The sequence below is a fragment of the Dermacentor silvarum genome, chromosome 7, assembly GCF_013339745.2.
Source record: "Dermacentor silvarum isolate Dsil-2018 chromosome 7, BIME_Dsil_1.4, whole genome shotgun sequence".
NCBI classification, from domain to species: domain Eukaryota; kingdom Metazoa; phylum Arthropoda; class Arachnida; order Ixodida; family Ixodidae; genus Dermacentor; species Dermacentor silvarum.
This window is the reverse complement of record NC_051160.1, coordinates 151,889,621-151,904,443: the sequence shown is the minus strand read 5'-3', so window position 1 is coordinate 151,904,443 and position 14,823 is coordinate 151,889,621. Positions and strand designations below refer to the sequence as shown.

Sequence of the window (14,823 nt, the reverse complement as noted above, 5' to 3'; positions counted from 1 at the left end):
AACGTTGACTATAAAATATTCACGAAAGTTTTAGCAAAACGACTGCAAAGTGTCATCAAAACGTTGGTAGGGCCGCACCAGACTTGTGGCAATAAAGGCCGCAGTATTACAACAAATGTACACGTGGCTCGAAGTGTGCTAGAGTATTGCGATGCGATTGGCAATTACGTCGCGATGATGTAGATCGATTTGGCAAAAGCCTTCGACCTCGTCTCGCACAAGGCTCTATTATACATACTTGAACTCACGAATGTTGGCAGTGTGATAACAGAAGGTGTCACGATGGCGTACAAAGACTGCTTAACGCGAATCATTGTTAATGGGGAGCTCACAGATAGATTTCGCTTGCTCTCGTCGGTGCGTCAAGGATGCCCGCTTTCGCCCCTTCCGTTTGCTGCTTATCTCGAGCCACTCTGTTGGGCCATTAAATACAACGAACGCATAACAGGCTATCGACTACAGGCAGCACATGTAAAAATATTGGCGTATGCCGAGGACATCGCGATTTTCTGCACAGATAAAGCCAGCATTAAAGAGGCAACTGCTGTAGTCGAAAAATTTTGCGATTCAGCTGTAGCCCAGATAAATTGGGATAAAAGTTATGGCTTCTGGCATGGGGGAGTTTGGAAGACACGCCGGAGACCTTTTCTCGGTTGAATTGGTCAAAGTTACCTACACAGTACCTGGGGGTGCCTCTCGGAAGTTACCGTGAGGCCGAACCGTACTGGCTCGACCAAGTTTCGAGAGCAAAGGAAAAGGCTGACGGTTGGAGAGGAAAGCAATTGTCAATGTTTTCTAGAGCCACTGTTTGCAACCTCTTTTTAGTTTCTAAGATATGGTATGTTATGAATGTGTTGTGTGCTGCGCGGGTAAGCGTACAAAAAATTCACCGCATTTTCGCTACTTTCATTTGGGCCTCTGCCTGAGAGAGGACGAGTCGAACAAACTTGTTCCTCCCGGTCAAGAAAGGGGGGCTTGGTCTGGTTCACTTGTTTTTGCGACAAATTGTGTCACGCTTTGTGTTTCTGCGGGATCAAAATTATCTCTTTCTTCGGACACTAATACAAGTACGGCTGGGAAGACTTCTTCCGGGATTTGTTGTTTCGTCGGCTCAGAACATGCCGGGAACCTTGACTGGGTACCTGCGTGAAGTGGTGCTGGCGTATAGGATGTTGAATGTGCGTTTTTCGCAGCAGTATCTGTCCACCGTTACAAAGAAAAAATTGTACAGAGATCTTGTGGACACGATGCTACCTGTACCTTTGTACCGTTCGCCACACCGTGGAGGCCCCGGACAGGACGTTTTAAAAAGAGTCAAGAAAATGCCAGTACGGCCATCAACTAAGTCTTTCTTTTTCAAATTACATACAAACACACTTCCCGTTAAGACCTGGCTTCATGACAAGGGCATTTTCATCCCCTGGACAACCGACTGCTTTTTATGTAAAAATCCAGAAACAATAGAACATGTTTTCCTAGATTGCTGGGTCCCGATCTTTCACTGGGACGTCCTGCAGAGAACGCTGAAGACACAGTTACCTCTGGACCCGTACGGAATACGCTTCTTGCCAGTAGATTCCTCAGAGGAAGTACCGTATGACCTCATTATGGTCCTGGGCCTCCACGCGATGTGGAAAACTCGCATGCAATTTGAACATGCAGACATCGTTGTGATACCGGTGCGAGAACACTTCATTGAGAGTGTTGTTTACGTGAGAGACGCGTACAAAGTACTGCCTGATCCACCACAATGGATGTCTGTACTCGATGAACTGGTGTCACTGAAAAGATTTTAGTACTGTGCTAGCCAAAGTGTGGTTGGCACGTTTTATCATATTGTAACCCTTGATTTTGTGTGTCGAAGACGGCAATAAAGAAAAAAAAGGCACATTTCGGCGCCGCTATAGCTCAGTGGTATAGCACTGGTCTTGTAAACCAGGGGTCATGAGTTCAATCCTCACTGGTGGCATTGTTTCTTCTTTTATTGTCGCGCTTTGTCTACAAATAATAAAAGCGCGACATGGCTGAACCTCTTTTGTGCGGCACATTTCGGCGCCGCTATAGCTCAGTGGTGATTCTGCTTCCGGCAACCGAGCTGTGCGGACGTGTGAATCATTGGCTCCGATGGAGCAGCTTTTGCGGCTCCATCGGAGCCGCAAAACCGGCCGGATAAGCCGCGGTAACAGGCTTATCGAGAACGAGGAAGTGAGCTATCAGTTTATTTTGCCACCTCTGCCCAAGGGACCTGTTGTAAAGAACACCGTGTTTTTGCATGGCGACGTGCGAGCAAGGCCCTATAGGGTCGAAGACTTCTGAGAGGTGCTCGTCCCGACTGGATTGCTACCGGAAGTCGTGGCCCTTGGCGCCTACCAGATCAATCATGTTTGGGCGGTCACCTTCTCGAACGACGAGGCGGCGAAGAAACTGCTGGCATTGAAAGAACTCAACGTGAAAGGGCGTCGCTGCGTAGTCGTCGACCCTCAAGACCAACAGGTACGCTTCGCCTTCATTGGTTGCTGTACTGGGTGGAGGACGAAGACGTAAAGACAGCGCTGGCAGCCTTTGGCAAGGTCATTGAAGTGACGCGAGAACGATGGCGCGTCAAAAGCGTGGGAGATAAGGATTCCACGTCTCGAACTGTTCTTCTGAAACTGAAGAGCGGAATGAAAGTTGACGACCTTCCGCACCAAATCCGAGTTGCAGGTGAACTGGCCCTTGTCTTGGTACCTGGACGGCCAATGCAGTGCCTACGGTGCAAGGGTGTAGGGCATGTCCGTCGCGAGTGCAAAGTGCCACGATGCTCGCGATGCCGTAACTTTGGCCACACTGAAGATCAGTGCGTACGCACGTACGCCACAGCCGTGGGGCCACCAGCAAGCGAAATCGCCGCAGAGATGAGAATGGATGCTGCTGAAGCCGAGGACGCCGCCAAAGGGGCGGGTGACCAGGCGAGCGCCAACAACGCGGAGGCGACAACAAAAACAGAGGGAGAGACGAAAGGCGTCCTTGTTACCCCCTAAAAGAAAGAAGAGTCATCAGGTTCTTCAGAAGAACTGGAGAAAGGCAGCGAAAACCGCCTTGTATCTGATGATGCCACGTACGTCGCAGGAGGTGGGGATTCGGCCCAAGACAGCGACGCTATGGAAGTGAGCGGCAACGCTGCCTTCAAAAGGCCGCTTGACGTCACCGACGGGAATGCAACTGCTAAGAACCACGCCGACGGGCCACCTGCAAAGACAACAATAATACGAAGGAGCAGCTTCAAGCCCTGTCCAAACATTCCTCGGGACAGGAAGGAGGGTGACAAGCCACAACCGACTACGGACCATGCCAGACCACCGGACGGTCCCGGGGGCGTCTAGCCGCTGGCTAGACGTTGCGGTGAGCACGATGCTTCGGGCCTTTCTCTCTTTCCCGTAGTAGCAATGGCATCCAACCCGACGCTTAGCTTGGGCACGCTAAACGTGAGAGGTCTGGCCGCCAAGCGTAAACAAAGCCAAGTGTACCGGATGATGGTGGACCAAGACCTCGACGTTCTAGCCGTGCAGGAGACAAAAGTCGAAGGGGAGGAAGAGACCCGAGGCATGGTGCTAAGGTTTATGCCTTCGTATTACGCGGTAGTGAGCTATGCCAAAGGAGCGTCGGCAGGTGTTATTTTATTTATTAAGAAGCTGCCCGGGCTATTGATCGAAAATTATTTTTCGTGCCCTTCTGGCAGACTAGTGTACTGCGACTTTGCTGTTGGTAATGATTCTTGGCGGGTGAAATGTATATATGCACCCAATATATGCGATGAACGCAGGATGTTTTTTTCCGCGTTAAAGGCGCACATATGCGCGCATAGAAAAGTCATTATTATGGGAGATTTTAATTGTGTACTCAGCGATCGAGATAGAACAGGCAAGAGAAGAAATGATAAAAGCTGTCATGTCCTCAGTGAACTATTAGCCGAGTGTGACTTGGACGACGTGGCTGATTGCCTAGTCGGAACACGCCAGGTTCAATACACGCACTTCCAAGGCAATAGTCATGCTCGTCTTGACAGGATATACGTGACACTAGATGTTATACCCATATGCCGCAGCTACGATGTCATACCTATTTCATTCACCGACCACTGTTTGGTCAAGACATGTGTTGGACGCAAAGGAAAGGGCAACACTTTCACGTGGGAAATGTGGAAAATGAATTCCAAATTGTTAAAGGACGAGCTTTTTCTAAGCAACGTACAAGAACACTTGAAGGAAGTAGAAAACAACAAAGTGGCGCAAATCACTGAAAAATGGGAAATTTTTAAACAACGAATTAAGTTAACCGCCATCGACCGATCCTGTAAAATAAAGTACGAAGAAAGAGCTAAAGAGAAAGAACTAAGGGCAGTGTTGGAAAAATTAACGGCCTTAGAGTGCAGCCAGCCGGGCGCATACAAGGACGATTTACGCAGCATCAAAGCGAAATTGGAGCTATGCGATGAAGAGCAATATCGAGGAGCGATTATACGCGCAAGGGCAGAGGCATTGACAGCAGATGAAACGCCAACTAAACGCGCGCTAGGTCTGGAGAAAACGCATGCGCGGCGCAATCACATCGATGCTATTGAAGTAGATAGTAATGAAATAACTGGCGGTGAGGAGATAGCACAAGCGTTTTTCAAGCACTTCCAAGAACTTTTTGCATCGAGAACTGTTGACGTAGACGCCTTTAGAGCTGCGTTTTTGGGGCGTATGCCGCAACTCAGCGACGAGACGAAGAACAGGCTCGAGGCACCGATATCAACTCATGAAGTTGAACAAGCAATTGAAGATTTAAAAGCCGGAAAATCACCCAGCCCGGATAGCCTTTGTGCCGATTTTTATAAACTGTTTAAATGAGCTCTACTCGCTGACGTGTTTAACGAAGCGTATGAAGTAAACGCATTGCCACTTTCTTTCGGGCAAGCGCACACTGTACTAATCCCTAAGACTGACCAGCCTGCGAAACTGAAACATGTAACGTCGTACAGACCAATATCACTTACCAACAGTGATTACAAAATATTCATGAAGATAATCGCAGACAGGTTACAAACAGTAATGGAAACCATAGTAGGTCGGCACCAAACATGCGGAATCAAAGGACGAAGCATTAACACGAACGTACACATAATGAGATCGATTTTGGAATGTTGTGACGCCTTAAGGGCACGAGTTGCGATTCTTCAACTTGACTTGGAGAAAGCTTTTGACTGTGTTGCTCACAGTATTTTATTTGCCATTCTTAAGCATATAAATGTCGGGTCCATAATTACTGACGGGGTAGCCATGGCGTCACTACTAAGCTTATAATTAACAAGACATTGGGGGTCCCCATCAGCATTCAACGTTCCGTGCGTCAAGGCTGCCCAGCCAGCCCACTTTTGTTCTGTATTTATCTGGTGAGTTTGTGTTTGGCAGTCATTGAGAACAATTGTATTCATGGGTTTACGATGCAAGCGTCAGAAGTCAAACTCCTGGCCTCTGCTGACGACGTAGCCGTGTGTTGCAAAGACAATGAGAGCATTTTACAGACGATAAATGTTGTGAAAAACTTCGGTGAAATCACAGGTAGTAGAGTAAACTGGAGCAAGTGCCTCGGTATTTGGCATGGAGAGTGGCCTGAGGCTCCTGCTATATATGCGAATGTCAAGTGGTCAACAACGCCAGTAAGGTACTTAGGCGCACCACTCGAAGCTTACAAACAGAGTGACGAATACTGGCAGGGCCAGCTTAAAAGTGCTAAAGAGAAGGCTGAGGCGTGGAAGGCCAAATACCTTCCAGTATTTGCCAGGGCTACTGTATGCAACTTGTTTTTCGTCGCTAAGCTATGGTATGTCATGCAATTCATTTTCTGTAACAGGGTCAATGTGCAGAAATTCCACAGAGTTTTTGCCGTGTTTGTGTGGGGTTCCGGATGGGAGAGATGTTGTCGCAATAATTTGTTCAGGACGGGTGAAAGATGGAGGATTAGGGCTGGCCCACCTGTTTGTTAGGCAACTTGTTGGACGTTTTATTTTCTTTCGGAACAACGATGATCCTTTTTTGCAAACAGTCTGTAGAGTTAGACTCGCGCACTTGTTGCCAGAGTTGATTGTATGCTCCCAAGGTGTGCCGGCGGCAGTGTTTGGTTTTTACAGGGAAATTGTATTCAGTGTTCGTTTCCTTGCTGTACGGTATTCGAAAGAATATTTGTTTAAGGTCTCAAGGAAAAAGCTGCGCAACGATATAATGGACAGCCTTTTTCCCCCGCCTCTGTACAGAGCCATATACAGTCGAGGCCCAGGCCAGAATGTTTTTAAACGCCTCAAACGAATGCAGGTACCTCTAGGCATGAAAAGTTTCTTTTTCAAACTACACACAGGTACACTTTCAGTTCCAACGTTCCTAGAAGAAAGAGGCTTTTACATGCCATGGGGCTCACAATGTATAATTTGCAAACAACCTGAAACCATAGACCATGTTTTTTTACACTGCTGGGAAGGAGTATACTTATGGGATGTTTTACAGCGCACAATAAAGAAAGAATTTCCTCTTGACCCACATGGCATCAGATTTTTGCCGATAGACGACGATGACGGAACACCGTTTGATCAGATTATGCTGACTGGCCTCTACTGTATATGGCGCTCCCGCATGGTAGGCTTCTATTGCGATCCCGATAGAAGACCAGCCGATGTGTATTTTCGGGAACAAATAAGACGTTTTCTTGATGTGGTTGCAACAATAGAGTGTCCCCCACCTTGGATGGCCAGGATGGAACCCCTGGCCAATCTTAAGGAATTCTGAACAAAGCCTGTTACAATATGACAGGCTGCATGTGCTTATTATTTATACTTAACAGATGAGAAGTCCATCTGTGTTTGTACATATCTTAGTTATGTTGGTATTCCTATGTACCGCTGCTTACCGGTAATAAAGAAAAAAAAAATAGTGGCCAGTATCCCCGCCTGTCACGCGGGAGACCGGGGTTCGATTCCCCGACGGGGAGTGTCTTTTTTTTCCTTTTTTTTCTGCACGCGTGTTCCCATGGTCACCACACCCACGCTATCTATCGTTCGCGCGCGCGTGTAACTACACTTGTGCGCAGAATATTGCATTTTCAATGTTTCATATATGTAATGCTTTATGTGCGCCTTTTCATGTCTCCTCGTTAGTATAGTGGCCAGTATCCCCGCCTGTCACGCGGGAGACCGGGTTCGATTCCCCGACGGGGAGTGTCTTTTTTTTTTTCCTTTTTTTCTGCACGCGTGTTCCCATGGTCACCACACCCACGCTATCTATCGTTCGCGCGCGCGTGTTACTACACTTGTGCGCAGAATATTGCATTTTCAATGTTTCATATATGCGTTAGTATAGTGGCCAGTATCCCCGCCTGTCACGCGGGAGACCGGGGTTCGATTCCCCGACGGGGAGTGTCTTTTTTTTTTTTCCTTTTTTTTCTGCACGCGTGTTCCCATGGTCACCACACCCACGCTATCTATCGTTCGCGCGCGCGTGTTACTACACTTGTGCGCAGAATATTGCATTTTCAATGTTTCATATATGTAATGCTTTATGTGCGCCTTTTCATGTCTCCTCGTTAGTATAGTGGCCAGTATCCCCGCCTGTCACGCGGGAGACCGGGGTTCGATTCCCCGACGGGGAGTGTCTTTTTTTTCCTTTTTTTTCTGCACGCGTGTTCCCATGGTCACCACACCCACGCTATCTATCGTTCGCGCGCGCGTGTTACTACACTTGTGCGCAGAATATTGCATTTTCAATGTTTCATATATATAATGCTTTATGTGGGCCATTTCATGTCTCCTCGTTAGTATAGTGGCCAGTATCCCCGCCTGTCACGCGGGAGACCGGGGTTTGATTCGCCGACGGGGAGTGTCTTTTTTTTTCCTTTTTTTTTTTTCTGCACGCGTGTTCCCACGGTCACCACACCCACGCTATCTATCGTTCGCGCGCGCGTGTTACTACACTTGTGCGCAGAATATTGCATTTTCAATGTTTCATATATGTAATGCTTTATGTGCGCCTTTTCATGTCTCCTCGTTAGTATAGTGGCCAGTATCCCCGCCTGTCACGCGGGAGACCGGGGTTCGATTCCCCGACGGGGAGTGTCTTTTTTTTTTTTCCTTTTTTTTTCTGCACGCGTGTTCCCATGGTCACCACACCCACGCTATCTATCGTTCGCGCGCGCGTGTTACTACACTTGTGCGCAGAATATTGCATTTTCAATGTTTCATATATGTAATGCTTTATGTGCACCTCTTCATGTCTCCTCGTTAGTATAGTGGCCAGTATCCCCGCCTGTCACGCGGGAGACCGGGGTTCGATTCCCCGACGGGGAGTGTGTTTTTTTTTTCCTTTTTTTTTCTGCACGCGTGTTCCCATGGTCACCACACCCACGCTATCTATCGATCGCGCGCGCGTGTTACTACACTTGTGCGCAGAATATTGCATTTTCAATGTTTCATATATGTATTGCTTTATGAGCGCCTTTTCATGTCTCCTCGTTAGTATAGTGGCCAGTATCCCCGCCTGTCACGCGGGAGACCGGGGTTCGATTCCCCGACGGGGAGTGTCTTTTTTTTCCTTTTTTTTTTCTGCACGCGTGTTCCCATGGTCACCACACCCACGCTATCTATCGTTCGCGCGCGCGTGTTACTACACTTGTGCGCAGAATATTGCATTTTCAATGTTTCATATATGTAATGCTTTATGTGCGCCTTTTCATGTCTCCTCGTTAGTATAGTGGCCAGTATCCCCGCCTGTCACGCGGGAGACCGGGGTTCGATTCCCCGACGGGGAGTGTCTTTTTTTTTTCCTTTTTTTTCTGCACGCGTGTTCCCATGGTCACCACACCCACGCTATCTATCGTTCGCGCGCGCGTGTTACTACACTTGTGCGCAGAATATTGCATTTTCAATGTTTCATATATGTAATGCTTTATGTGCGCCTCTTCATGTCTCCTCGTTAGTATAGTGGCATTCTGCTTCCGGCAGCCGAGCTGTGCGGACGTGCGAATCATGGGCTCCGAAGGAGCAGCTTTTGCGGCGACCAGCCGCGGTAACAGGCTTATCGATAACGAGGAAGTGAGCTACCAGTTTATTTTGCCACCTCTTCCCAAGGGACCTGTTGTAAAGAACACCGTGTTTTTGCATGGCGACGTGCGAGCAAGGCCCTACAGGGTCGAAGACTTCCGAGACGTGCTCGTCCCGACTGGATTGCTACCGGAAGTCGTGGCCCTTGGTGCCTACCAGATCAATCATGTTTGGGCGGTCACCTTCTCGAACGACGAGGCGGCGAAGAAACTCGTGGCATTGAAAGAACTCAACGTGAAAGGGCGTCGCTGCGTAGTCGTCGACCCTCAAGACCAACAGGTACGCCTTCGCCTTCATTGGTTGCTGTACTGGGTGGAGGACGAAGACGTAAAGACAGCGCTGGCAGCCTTTGGCAAGGTCATTGAAGTGACGCGACAACGATGGCGCGTCAAAGGCGTCGGAGATAAGGATTCCACGTCTCGAACTGTTCTTCTGAAACTGAAGAGCGGAATGAAAGTTGACGACCTTCCGCACCAAATCCGAGTAGCAGGTGAACTGGCCCTTGTCGTGGTGCCTGGACGGCCAATGCAGTGCCTACGGTGCAAGGGTGTAGGGCATGTCCGTCGCGAGTGCAAAGTGCCGCGATGCTCGCGATGCCGTAACTTTGGCCATACTGAAGATCAGTGCGTACGCACGTACGCCACAGCCGTGGGGCCACCAGCAAGCGAAATCGCCGCAGAGATGAGAATGGATGCTGCTGAAGCCGAGGACGCCGCCAAAGGGGCGGGTGACCAGGTGAGCGCCAACAACGCGGAGGCGACAACAAAAACAGAGGGAGAGACGAAAGGCGTCCTTGTTACCCCCGAAAAGAAAGAAGAGTCATCAGGTTCTTCAGAAGAACTGGAGAAAGGCAGCGAAAACCGCCTTGTATCTGATGACGCCACGTTCGTCGCAGGAGGTGGGGATTCGGCCCAAGACAGCGACGCTATGGAAGTGAGCGGCAACGCTGCCTTCAAAAGGCCGCTTGACGTCACCGACGGCAAAGCAACTCCTAAGAATCACGCCGACGGGCCGCCTGCAAAGTCAACTATGATAAGAAGGAGCAGCTTCAAGCCCTGTCCAAACATCTCTCGGGACAGGAAGGAGGGCGACAAGCCACCACCGACTACGGACCATGCCAGACCAGCCGGACGGTCCCGGGGGCGTCTAGCCGCTGGCTAGACGTTGCGGTGAGCACGATGCCTCGGGCCTTTCTCTCTTTCCCGTAGTAGCAATGGCATCCAACCCGACGCTTAGCTTGGGCACGCTAAACGTGAGAGGTCTGGCCGCCAAGCGTAAACAAAGCCAAGTGTACCGGATGATGGTGGACCAAGACCTTGACGTTCTAGCCGTGCAGGAGACAAAAGTCGAAGGGGAGGAAGAGACCCGAGGCATGGTGCTAAGGTTTACGCCTTCGTATTATGCGGTAGTGAGCCATGCCAAAGGAGCGTCGGCAGGTGTTATTTTATTTATTAAGAAGCTGCCCGGGCTATTCATCGAAAATTATTTTTCGTGTCCTTCTGGCAGACTAGTGTACTGCGACTTTGCTGTTGGTAATGATTCTTGGCGGGTGATATGTATATATGCACCCAATATATGCGATGAACGCAAGATGTTTTTTTCAGCGTTAAAGGCGCAGATATGCGCGCATAGAAAGGTCATTATTATGGGAGATTTTAATTGTGTACTCAGCGATCGAGATAGAACAGGCAAGAGAAGAAATGATAAAAGCTGTCATGTCCTCAGTGAACTATTAGGCGAGTGTGACTTGGACGACGTGGCTGATTGCCTAGTCGGAACACGCCAGGTTCAATACACGCACTTCCAAGGCAATAGTCATGCTCGTCTTGACAGGATATACGTGACACTAGATGTTATACCCATATGTCGCAGCTACGATGTCATACCTATTTCATTCACCGACCACTGTTTGGTCAAGACATGTGTTGGACGCAAAGGAAAGGGCAACACTTTCACGTGGGAAATGTGGAAAATGAATTCCAAATTGTTAAAGGACGAGCTTTTTCTATGCAACGTACAAGAACACTTGAAGGAAGTAGAAAACAACAAAGTGGCGCAAATCACTGAAAAATGGGAAATTTTTAAACAACGAATTAAGTTAACCGCCATCGACCGATCCTGTAAAATAAAGTACGAAGAAAGAGCTAAAGAGAAAGAACTAAGGGCAGTGTTGGAAAAATTAACGGCCTTAGAGTGCAGCCAGCCGGGCGCATACAAGGACGATTTACGCAGCATCAAAGCGAAATTGGAGCTATGCGATGAAGAGCGATATCGAGGAGCGATTATACGCGCAAGGGCAGAGGCATTGACAGCAGATGAAACGCCAACTAAACGCGCGCTAGGTCTGGAGAAAACGCATGCGCGGCGCAATCACATAGATACTATTGAAGTAGATAGTAATGAAATAACTGACGGTGAGGAGATAGCACAAGCGTTTTTCAAGCACTTCCAAGAACTTTTTGCATCGAGAACTGTTGACCTAGAGGCCTTTAGAGCTGCGTTTTTGGGGCGTATGCCGCAACTCAGCGACGAGACGAAGAACAGGCTCGAGGCACCGATATCAACTCGTGAAGTTGAACAAGCAATTGAAGATTTAAAAGCCGGAAAATCACCCGGTCCGGATGGCCTTTGTGCCGATTTTTATAAACTGTTTAAATCAGATCTATCGCCTCTACTCGCTGACGTGTTTAACGAAGCGTATGAAGTAAACGCATTGCCACTTTCTTTCGGGCAAGCGCACACTGTACTAATCCCTAAGACTGACCAGCCTGCGAAACTGAAACATGTAACATCGTACAGACCAATATCACTTACCAACAGTGATTACAAAATATTCATGAAGATAATCGCAGACAGGTTACAAACAGTAATGGAAACCATAGTAGGTCGGCACCAAACATGCGGAATCAAAGGACGAAGCATTAACACGAACGTACACATAATGAGATCGATTTTGGAATGTTGTGACGCCTTAAGGGCACGAGTTGCGATTCTTCAACTTGACTTGGAGAAAGCTTTTGACTGTGTTGCTCACAGTATTTTATTTGCCATTCTTAAGCATATAAATGTCGGGTCCATAATTACTGACGGGGTAGCCATGGCGTACCGGAACGGCACTACTAAGCTTATAATTAACAAGACATTGGGGGCCCCCATCAGCATTCAACGTTCCGTGCGTCAAGGCTGCCCAGTCAGCCCACTTTTGTTCTGTATTTATCTGGAGAGTTTGTGTTTGGCAGTCATTGAGAACAAATGTATTCATGGGTTTACGATGCAAGCGTCAGAAGTCAAACTCCTGGCCTATGCTGACGACGTAGCCGTGTGTTGCAAAGACAAGGAGAGCATTTTACAGACGATAAATGTTGTGAAAAACTTCGGTGAAATCACAGGTAGTAGAGTAAACTGGAGCAAGTGCCTCGGTATTTGGCATGGAGAGTGGCCTGAGGCTCCTGCTTTATATGCGAATGTCAAGTGGTCAACAACGCCAGTAAGGTACTTAGGCGCACCACTCGAAGCTTACAAACAGAGTGACGAGTACTGGCAGGACCAGCTTAAAAGTGCTAAAGAGAAGGCTGAGGCGTGGAAGGCCAAATACCTTTCAGTATTTGCCAGGGCTACTGTATGCAACTTGTTTTTCGTCGCTAAGCTATGGTATGTCATGCAATTCATTTTCTGTAACAGGGTCAATGTGCAGAAATTCCACAGAGTTTTTGCCGTGTTTGTGTGGGGTTCCGGATGGGAGAGATGTTGTCGCAATAATTTGTTCAGACGGGTGAAAGATGGAGGATTAGGGCTGGCCCACCTGTTTGTTAGGCAACTTGTTGGACGTTTTATTTTCTTTCGGAACAACGATGATCCTTTTTTGCAAACAGTCTGTAGAGTTAGACTCGCGCACTTGTTGCCAGAGTTGATTGTATGCTCCCAAGGTGTGCCAGCGGCATGTGTTTGGTTTTTACAGGGAAATTGTATTCAGTGTTCGTTTCCTTGCTGTACGGTATTCGAAAGAATATTTGTTTAATGTCTCAAGGAAAAAGCTGCGCAACGATATAATGGACAGCCTTTTTCCCCCGCCTCTGTACAGAACCATATACAGTCGAGGCCCAGGCCAGAATGTTTTTAAACGCGTCAAACGAATGCAGGTACCGCCAGGTATGAAAAGTTTCTTTTTCAAACTACACACAGGTACACTTTCAGTTGCAACGTTCCTAGAAGAAAGAGGCTTTTACATGCCATGGGGCTCACAATGTATAATTTGCAAACAACCTGAAACCATAGACCATGTTTTTTTGCACTGCTGGGAAGGAGTATACTTATGGGATGTTTTACAGCGCACAATAAAGAAAGAATTTCCTCTTGACCCACATGGCATCAGATTTTTGCCGATAGATGACGATGACGGAACACCGTTTGATCAGATTATGCTGACTGGCCTCTACTGTATATGGCGCTCCCGCATGGCAGGCTTCTATTGCGATCCCGATAGAAGACCAGCCCGTCTGTATTTTCGGGAACAAATAAGACGTTTTCTTGATGTGGTTGCAACACAAGAGTGTCCCCCACCTTGGATGGCCAGGATGGAACCCCTGGCCAATCTTAAGGAATTCTGAACAAAGCCTGTTACAATATGACAGGCTGCATGTGCTTATTATTTATACTTAACAGATGTGAAGTCCATCTGTGTTTGTACATATCTTAGTTATGTTGGTATTCTTATGTACCGCTGCTTACCGGTAATAAAGAAAAAAAAAACTCGTTAGTATAGTGGCCAGTATCCCCGCCTGTCACGCGGGAGACCGGGGTTCGATTCCCCGACGGGGAGTGTCTTTTTTTTCCTTTTTTTTTCTGCACGCGTGTTCCCATGGTCACCACACCCACGCTATCTATCGTTCGCGCGCGCGTGTTACTACACTTGTGCGCAGAATATTGCATTTTCAATGTTTCATGTATATAATGCTTTATGTGCGCCTTTTCATGTCTCCTCGTTAGTATAGTGGCCAGTATCCCCGCCTGTCACGCGGGAGACCGGGGTTTGATTCGCCGACGGGGAGTGTCTTTTTTTTCCTTTTTTTTTCTGCACGCGTGTTCCCATGGTCACCACACCCACGCTATCTATCGTTCGCGCGCGCGTGTTACTACACTTGTGCGCAGAATATTGCATTTTCAATGTTTCATATATGTAATGCTTTATGTGCCGCTTTTCATGTCTCCTCGTTAGTATAGTGGCCAGTATCCCCGCCTGTCACGCGGGAGACCGGGGTTCGATTCCCCGACGGGGAGTGTCTTTTTTTTTTCCTTTTTTTTTCTGCACGCGTGTTCCCATGGTCACCACACCCACGCTATCTATCGTTCGCGCGCGCGTGTTACTACACTTGTGCGCAGAATATTGCATTTTCAATGTTTCATATATGTATTGCTTTATGAGCGCCTTTTCATGTCTCCTCGTTAGTATAGTGGGCATTCCACTTCCGGACACCGTAGCGAACGGTCACGGAATGTCTCGCTCCCAAGGGGTGGTTTCAGCGGCCCAGCAGGGCCGCGGAATCAGGCTTACGGAAACGTCTTCACAGGATTACCAACTTGTTTTGCCTCAGCTGCCATCAGGTACGACCGTGTGTAACACCGTGTTTTTGCATGGTGATTTGAAGGCCCGGCCTTATCGTGTTGAACATTTTCGCGATGCGCTTGACCGCTATAAGCTTATGACGGAGGTGGTAGCC

The 14,823-nt window shown here is 48.1% G+C and overlaps 7 non-coding genes across 7 annotated transcripts; all 7 read left to right on the top strand.

The window, feature by feature from the left end:
• Positions 1-1,897: 1,897 nt before the first annotated feature.
• Positions 1,898-1,969, top strand: Trnat-ugu (transfer RNA threonine (anticodon UGU)). Its single transcript has one exon. It is a non-coding gene; the product is annotated as a tRNA-Thr (tRNA).
• Positions 1,970-7,587: 5,618 nt separating this feature from the next.
• Trnad-guc (transfer RNA aspartic acid (anticodon GUC)) lies at positions 7,588-7,659 on the top strand. The gene has a single exon. It is a non-coding gene; the product is annotated as a tRNA-Asp (tRNA).
• Positions 7,660-8,048: 389 nt separating this feature from the next.
• Trnad-guc (transfer RNA aspartic acid (anticodon GUC)) lies at positions 8,049-8,120 on the top strand. The gene has a single exon. It is a non-coding gene; the product is annotated as a tRNA-Asp (tRNA).
• A 161-nt stretch (positions 8,121-8,281) lies between these two features.
• On the top strand, positions 8,282-8,353 carry Trnad-guc (transfer RNA aspartic acid (anticodon GUC)). Its single transcript has one exon. It is a non-coding gene; the product is annotated as a tRNA-Asp (tRNA).
• A 159-nt stretch (positions 8,354-8,512) lies between these two features.
• On the top strand, positions 8,513-8,584 carry Trnad-guc (transfer RNA aspartic acid (anticodon GUC)). The gene has a single exon. It is a non-coding gene; the product is annotated as a tRNA-Asp (tRNA).
• A 158-nt stretch (positions 8,585-8,742) lies between these two features.
• Trnad-guc (transfer RNA aspartic acid (anticodon GUC)) lies at positions 8,743-8,814 on the top strand. Its single transcript has one exon. It is a non-coding gene; the product is annotated as a tRNA-Asp (tRNA).
• A 5,497-nt stretch (positions 8,815-14,311) lies between these two features.
• Positions 14,312-14,383, top strand: Trnad-guc (transfer RNA aspartic acid (anticodon GUC)). Its single transcript has one exon. It is a non-coding gene; the product is annotated as a tRNA-Asp (tRNA).
• The last annotated feature ends 440 nt before the right edge of the window (positions 14,384-14,823 follow it).